The sequence below is a fragment of the Lepidothrix coronata genome, unplaced genomic scaffold (genome assembly GCF_001604755.1).
Source record: "Lepidothrix coronata isolate B3197 unplaced genomic scaffold, Lepidothrix_coronata-1.0 Scaffold117, whole genome shotgun sequence".
In the NCBI taxonomy this organism is placed as follows: Eukaryota; Metazoa; Chordata; class Aves; order Passeriformes; family Pipridae; genus Lepidothrix; species Lepidothrix coronata.
In genome coordinates, this window is record NW_016690297.1 from 2,589,190 (window position 1) to 2,597,812 (window position 8,623).

Here is an 8,623-nt window from a genome sequence, read left to right on the forward strand (position 1 = left end):
AGTGTTGTCTAAGGCTCCTTGTTTTCCTTAGGGTCAGCCTAAACCTGATCTTACTGGCTGGGGTCATGTTCCCTCTTGTTCCTAATCTAATGGTGTAAATCTATGTCAGGAGTTTACTTCTAAGTCTAACTCTCTTGCTCAAGTTGTAGCTATTGGAGGGCTTTGCTTAGGACACTGCTGATGTGACTCACAGGGCATGAGCCTATTGCACACCCCAAACTTGAGAAGGAGATGCTTAGAGCTTAGAGGTTAGTCTGTTTGGGAAACCTTAAAATGGGCAGAATTAGTGTTAGAAATGATCCTTGGGGGAAGGATGTTTCTGGCTGAAGAGGAGCCTTACAGCCAGGCTGTTCTCTGTGCTCAAAGGCAATGGAAGGGACGAAGCGTAGGAGTTTGTGATATACCCTGTGCAGACATGTATATACCACCCTATGGGGGAAACACCATAATTACTGTTCTGAGCTTCCAAGGAACTCTGTGAAGAAAAACATAAATCTCAGCCATCTAGAGATTTCTGTAATTCAGCCCAGATGTCAGGTAGGCTGTTGTATGGCTCCAGCACATGACTTACAGTCACCTTTTTATCCTTGTTCCTGTGCTACTGATGCCCTTTAAGTCTAATATTCTCAAAAGTAAGGAAATATGCTTCCACTGAACCAAATCCCATTTGTCTAGGTAGTGAGAACAAATACCAGTTGTAGATCATCTTGAATAGCCGATTTTAACCTCATCCTGGTCAATAGCGCAATATGATAGCTCCTTCTCAACCCAAATTCATAAACACAGGAAATAAAAATTATGAGGTTTAAATAACCTGTGAGATCTAGGATTCTGGCTAAGACCTATCTTACCATTGATTAAATCTGGAATCAGATTGTGACATAAATTTAGGACAAATGTAACATCGGAATTATACCCTGCTGGTTGATAATAATTCAAAAGCTCTACACTTAATGTAGAATTATGGTACCTGTTAGTGTTAAATACCTTAATTATTTTAAAATATCTTCAGAAATTATTCTACCAAGGTAGAGGTCCTCTTTGTTCATGAATATAGACAACTACTCAATTGTAGGAATTTCTGATCCTGACAAGCTTTGCTAAGTACTTGGCTACTAATTACGAACAGGAATAAGAGGACACCTGCTGAAATAATTATTAAAGGATGTGCAACTACAGCCTGCCTCTTATCAGATGGATGGAACGAGTATCCTACATGAGCAGAGAATGCAATCTTACACATTTTATGACAAATATGCCATTATGTAAATGATTACATCAGTAAGCATATTAATTTGTGTGACTACTGAACTGCTTGAATTTTAATGCATAAGGAAAGTAGCAATATAGTTCCATGCTACATTAGATACAGTAAGTGTTAGATTTCCATGGTGCTGGCATAATCTTATTTACTGACAAATAAAACTGAAATATTTCCACAAAATTCAGTTTGTAACACTACTATAAATCAGCTAGGAAACTAGGATTGTACCCTCACTGTCAGTAATGATTTAATACCCGTAAATTCAGGACAAAATTCCTTCCATTAATTTGCTTACCCATCTTTGTCTACCAATCTTGTGTACCCATAAAAGCCTTCTTTTAAATTGATACTGAAAATGTCTGTTAGCTTGAGTAGGAAAAAGCTTACAAATCCATGTTGCTAATATCTGCAGGACAAGCATATCCTAAGTATGAGCTCTGGCTCAGAAAATCCTCTAGATGAGATCCTGGAAAACCAGGGCCATAATCTGGGGATATATCTCTACATGTTCTTCCTATTCAATTGTTGTATCCTACATGTGTCAGCCACTACTGGAGACAGGATCCTGAAGCATTGGCTCAGGTGGTTTTATGTTCCTATATAGAATCATAGCACTATGCTAAGGGCTTGGTGTTATGCTGAATCTAGATACCATAAGGCTCGTCCTAGCACCTGAAATGTCCTGCTGTCTCTCTGTCTGACAGTTCTAGCCAGGACAAAATTGCTTTCTAGGCATTTGGCCAACTGCTATAAAAAGGGTATGCAGCTGTGCCAGACGTGGCGGGACACATCTCCCTCCTCTCCTTTCCACCGTAGTTTTCAGGAGAACATCAACCATGTGCCCTGCATTTCCCAAGTACCTGCTCCCTTTTGGCTCCTGCAGAGATGAACAAAAAGTAAGTGGGAGCTAGCCACGCTGCTCCTGCTGCTGGTCTAGGTAGTGCCTGTGGTTACATCATAATTCCATGCTAGAAGGTGGCAATCCCAGGGGTGTCATTCAGCCACTAACTAAAAGTTGATTTCTTTTTTCCCCACACTGGAGAACAGATATGAGGGATGCATGGAGTTGCAGGTCCTTCCAGGACCCTGGGGCACAGCTAGATTTCTAACTGCAATCCCAGCCCATCTAATCCCTGTCTCACAAGGCTACAGCTTCAGTCACTGTAACCAGGAGAGAGGATTTGGCAAGGCCTTATTTGCTTTTTCTCCAAATAAGGTTGAGTTTTCAACCTTAAGGCCATACTCCAAAAGTCATTTACTTTCCTAGATCAGGGACCATTCTGGTGATTGTACAGATGTGGTATTTTTACCTACTAAATTATAAGTGAGGTTTGCAGCTGGGTGAAGAAGATTGATTTCCCTCTTTTGTTTGTGCAATGATCACTTTGGATTATGTCCATGTGTAACTAAGGCTTTCCTAATCATGGACTGAGGATGCACTGGATCAAATGGCAATTAAAAGCCCATGACCTTAGAGAGTCACAAACCACTTGCAGAATGTCTCATGGACAGCTTCTCCCATGGGGAAATGTTGCAATCTTCAGTTTTATATCTTCTTTAAGCCCAAAATGGTTTAAAACTGGATGTTAGCATTAGCTCCACAGTTCTGGGATAATGTGGCATCATGCAGGTGGTGGAATCTTTACCTACACAAGCACAACTGCTCATCTTGATCCCACATCTCTCTCTAGTCTTTCCTCCCTGTCCAACAAATTCAGATTTGAGGGATGAAGGAGCTCTAATGAGGCATTTTACCACCCCCAAACACGGTTGTTCCTTGCCCTCCTCTCCAGAGCCTGGCTCTCCAACACACACCACCCACCTCTCACTCCTTCCCCCAGGGATCACACAGCAGTCTCAGGCATGCTCAGCTTCACAGCAAAACTTCTCCAATTTGTTTGTTATTTTTCCTCTGGCTTTATTTATGAAAGTGGTGTGACAGAACACTCTCCCTCTTTTTGCCACCTCTCTTCTCTCTGTTTTGTTTCCCGTCAGGCATTTCGCCCTGGCACACCAAGTAAAGACACAAAAGAGGAGTTGGGAACATCTGGCCCTGGCTGCAGAGCATTGTCAAGAAGTTCTTAGACTTAAAATCAGCTTTTTCCCCCCTCTTTGCGGGACCTTGCTGTGGGATGTTCAAGGCTTCCTGCCGCAGCCCCCAGGGTGGCCAGCAGCCCCCAGCCGGGGTTCCACTCTCTCCAACACAATTACAGCCTGCAAATGTTTAAAGGCAGTTTCTTTTGATTTAGCCACATGCTTCAAATTGTTATGTGGTTAACCACTGAGAACAAACCCCCACACAAATACCTACGTATCAACTCGCTTGAGCCAGGGTGGTAGTGTCGGGGGAGGAAGGGGAGAGGGGAGGCTTCCTCATTTTGCTTTTGATGAGGAGAAAATAGTTTTCTTTTGGCTTTCCCAAACTGCCAGCAGCTGCTGCATCACGGTGTGTGCTGGTTGATGCCCATTTGCACTTTTATTTGCTGATGAAAGGAGTCTTGTTCGGCAGCCATGGCCATGTACCCCAACGGGCCACGTCCTGTGCTAGTGTAAATCAGCTTGTCTGGTGAATAGGAACTGAAAATGCAACCTTCTCTGTGTGTGTGATGTGCAAGAGCCTAGCTGGGGGAAGACTTCTGCACTTTGACATTGCCCTATCCCATGTCCCTTAACTCTTATAAAAACCGAATACTTTTCTGCTGACTCACAGAAACAGATGGATTTTGTTAACTCCAGTCAAGATAGAGGAGGATACACTAAAAACATCACTTGGTGGGGCTGAACGCAGCATTGGGGTTCAGGGGGACTGAGCAAGGAGTTTCACATCTCGCTCTCTTCAGCATGGATGGAGCTTGGCTTGTGGGTGCCACATGGGAGGAGCAATGTGTGGTCTAGGTGGAGCCCGGCTGCTAATCAGTCTCTGAAATAATGGCCCACATAGTTGTTTCCCTCCCTCTCCTTGTGCCCTCTCCCTGGAGCACTGCAACTCCCCAAAGCCCAAGAGAGACACTTGGAGACAACAGCAATGAAAAAAGAAACACCCCAAAACAAACACAGAACTCAAATCCCCTCAGTAATTCCATTGCCTCTACTTAAATCTTGTTAAATTACAGAGGGTTTTAGTGAAGTAAATTAACTTCCCTTTGCTTGCATTTCCTTGCCTTTTTGAGGACTATGATGCTGAAGAGCAAATTGTCTTACAAACGGAATCCAACATGGGGACAGTTGCCAAACACGACTGGCAGAGCTGTTCATGTAGCGGTCCTGAGAGTGGACCCAAGTGGAAATAGAGATAATTATTTTGCCATGGGCCAACTTTAAGATCCATCTTAATTTTATTTTCATTTATAAAATGGCAGATTAAAGACAATACAAGGTGGCTAAGAGATTCTTGAGGCAAAAGCTGCAATCTAAATGTGATCTGCTTTCTCAGGTATGAAACAAAATTGAATCCTTTACTTTTTGTGGAAAACTGCATAAAAAGGTGGGGTTAAAAGCTTTGGATGTGGGGAACATTTTTGGGGAAAGTGGTTTAGTTCCTCTGGTCCATTCATCATCTCAGCAGTGAAACATCACTGTGTGTATGAAGTTAGCTCTGCAGGACTCTGTACCTGTCAAAATTGTTTATCCATACTTGCCAACAACAGCAAGAAAGTCAGGAATACTGGCAGCTGTGACGGTGAGTGAGTTGGACACATGGAGTGGGGGCATATGAGCTAAACCTCCTCACTGATGCAGAAAAATAAAATGAGTGAGGGAAGGAACATTAAAGCATGAAGAGTCTAATCTTACAGAGTTTAACGGTTGTGGTGGGTTACAAAAAAAAAAAAGACCTTTTGCAGAATTTTTTCATGGGCAACTGAGTAGGTAGGTCTTGGTGACCAGTTAGTCCTCATACTGCTGAAGGTTCAGCAGAAGCACCTACTGGGGGATATTGTTACATTAACATTATTGGCTGTGGATAGCTGATTGGTAATATAGCATTTAGATAATTAAAAACTAATATGATAATCACTTATTAAGGAATTATTAAGGAACTACTTAGTGCTTGGTATAGTTTTGTGAAAAAACAAAAAATTCTCAGTCTAAATCAAACAGAAACTTAATCCTATGTGAAGGCTATCAGGGGGAAAGAAAAAAAAGAGGGGGGAGGGCAGAGAATTCAGGTTTATAAAAAGAAACATGTACACAATGAGCTGAAGGTTGTGCTTCTGCACTTCCTGCTCTGGGTGTGAGCAGAAGAGGAAATACCAAAATACCACCAGAAAAACTATTCCCACAGCATTCCCAACCTGGCTGAAACCAGAAAAGTTCTGACAGCCCTGCAGAAAAGGGGTAAAACCCCACAACCAAACCAGTCCCAAGCATCTTGCTCATCAGAAAGACAACAAAATTTCCAAAGATGGGAAATTTGGGTAGACCTAGACGAGTCTTTATATTTCCCCTGACTCCTCGTCTGTACTCTGTATTTTCTGCATTTCATGGATCATTGGTGACATTTGACTCTTCTTTCAGCTTTGAGAGGGGCACATTTCTGCTACAGCCAGTTTGGTTGCATCACAGACCACCAAATTAATTGCATGTTAGCCACAAGGCAGGTCCAGTCTAACGCAGTGAGGCACTCCTTGGCCCTCCTTTCATTTCTGACAGTCAATGCACTACAGTGAGAGTACAACCTACACACACAGGAAGAACTGACCTTTCAATGAATAAAATGCCATCAGTTTCAGTGTTGCCCTGTGTTAATGATTAAAATGAATTCCTGAAGGCTCCCAGGCAGACAAGACATGAGTTTGGTCTGGCTGGTCTTGTAAACTTTCCTCTGATAGCAAAGTAAATCTTGAAGATGAGCAGCAGGATCACATTCAAAGGGTTGTGTGGAAAGCCGGCACATCAGGCAATTAGTTTAAAACTTCAGATCTGGAAACTTTGCAAAGAATTTGGAAAATGGCTCTTTCCCTTTATTGGTATATAAAAAAAGGAAAGTATTCTGTCCTACTAAACCCCTAAAATTTAAATATTAAAGTCTCTTGTTTGATATGCAGTATTACACACTAGAATTCAGGACTTACGAAATAGTCTAAGGAAAATCAGAGCTAAAGTGAAATTACTATAGAAAGCTGGTTTTCCTATAGATGTTTCCTCACACATCTAAGCAAGATCTGAATCAAACTTTTCCCTTACAATTACAGAATCAAATCCCTGGACTGGGTCCAATGAGCAGCTCAGGAATGTTCAGCACAACCAGAGCCTCTAGCTATGGGACAGAACAAAAATTGCAACAGTGATGATGCTTTATCTTCAATATCTTACTCCAGCAACACTTCCATGGGTGCCAACAATGAAATCTGCTTGAAAAAGGCCTGAAAAGAAGATTTTTTCTTTTCAAATTCTGAGTCAGTGATTTAGAGACTGATCAACTCATTGCATTTGTGACTGTGGTTAACTGAAACCACCTAAGGCTGATAATGCCATCATGAACTCTCACATCCAAAAATTAAGCTAAAACCTTATCTAAGCCAAGCCCCATGTCTGAATGCAGCTTTCCAGTTCATTCAGAGCAGCCTAGCACTCAGCATTTTCCCTCCAACAACAGAAAGCCCCTTCCTGGCCTCCCAGAATGTTGCTGCATGAGAATACAGTTGTCACTCCTACTGCAAACTTATTTAAGAGACAATAGGAGAAATAGTTGGCACATAGTTTCTTCTAAAAACGTAAATCTAGATCAACAATAAAACATAAAAGGCCAAGGAAACATGCAAAGACACTCAGAAAATTCTCATTTTACTTTGCAGATTAATTTTTGCTGAGAGCGAGACATTGCAATTTACAAAGTGGGCCCTATTCTGCATTTCCTTTCTTACACGAGATCATTTTAAAGCCACTGAGGTTGTTTATGAGAGTAAAAGTTACTTACATGAGTAAGGACCCGCAGAGTCTGGCCTTACACATTTTGCTACCTAGGCATTATCTGGGATGTAGAGCAGCGTGTATTTTTAGGAACTAAAAATGGACTTCGGTTGTTTCTTTTGGAAAAAGTTCTGACTTCAGCTTTCACCCATTTGCTTTTTGCAGTTTGCTCCGCAGCCACATTGAATGGACTGGCTCAGCCTTTGTCCCTGTCTCTGTGCTGCTCGTTACCAGCCACTCTCAGCCCCGACGCGCTGTAACTCACCAGGACGTGTGCAGTCTGAATTCCCATTCCAGATTTGCTCCTCAAGCCTAAAGCCATTATTCCATCTCAGATTAAAACGTATCTTCCCATGGGCAGCTGAAAAAGAGCATGTTTCTTCAGCTTTTCTTGCCACAAAATGATAAAATAAACTGAAATAAAATAATAATAGTAGAAAGGAAATCCAATCTATGGCAATCCTCAGAGTTCTGGAGTCTGAGAGTGTTGATCTGCATCCATAAATGTCCTGACCGGTGAGTAGACACAGGCACTACAACTGGAAAGAGAGCAGGAAGGAAAACCTACCATGTGAGCAAAGTTAAAAAAAAAAAGGGGGGGGGGGAGAAGAAAAAAAAAGAGAGAGAGAAAAAAAGATCTGCTCAGTGGACAGCACTTGGGCTGATAGCAGGGATTTCAGGAAATCCAAACACTCAGACAGGAAATCTGAACACTGGATAAACATGCCATAATCTCCACAGATAGAGTTTACTTGCTGCGTCCCCCGTTAACCCATTGCCTGCCCGTGGCTGAGCCTGAAATCAGATCTGCGATGTGAGACGCCTGGAAACACAAGCTGCCCGGGGGGCTCCAAAGCCTGAGTGCTCCGAAGTCTGAGCAGCAGCCCTGCGATCAACCCTGCCCTCTCCTTCTCTCAGCGCTCTGGCGAGGATTTTTTCCTCCCTTGATTTCTACACATTGATGTGTTAGTTAAAAAGTGAATGATTTTCCTCATCTGAGAAGGAGATGCACCCTGGGCCCTGAAACAGCAGGGCAACCTGCCTGAATTCCTGTGTGCCACTGACTGTGGCTACCTGGTAGTCCCGAATTAGTTTTACCTGGGTTTTTTTCCACCTCTCTTTTGCTGTAACACAAGATTTGTATGGCTGGCTGCGATGGTTTACTCCGGGGATGATGCAGTGGGGACACATGCACACCCCCATAACCTCCTTAGAAATTATAGGGAGAGACTACTTAAAGTAACAGGGGGAGTTTGGAAACTCCCTTTATGCCATTTTGTCAAGGAATTTGGTTCCATGGCAGAGGGGCTGGAACTAAAGAGATCTTTAAGGCCTCTTCCAACCCAAACCATTGTATGATTCTATGAACTGAGGAACAAACTCTTCAGTTCCTGGTAAAATTAAGATGAAGCCTGTTTGGTTGGTTGTTTTCAGAATATAGAGTTTGCT

At 42.5% G+C, this 8,623-nt stretch overlaps 1 protein-coding gene across 1 annotated transcript in view; it reads right to left on the reverse strand.

Annotated features, from left to right (window-relative positions):
- The window catches only part of ASAP1 (ArfGAP with SH3 domain, ankyrin repeat and PH domain 1), a 148,866-nt gene extending 141,158 nt beyond the window's left edge, over positions 1 to 7,708 (reverse strand). Inside the window, 1 exon segment of the mRNA XM_017825216.1 lies at positions 7,440 to 7,708. The gene's annotated coding sequence lies outside the window, so the exon portion shown is untranslated.
- Between the last annotated feature and the right edge of the window lie 915 nt (positions 7,709 to 8,623).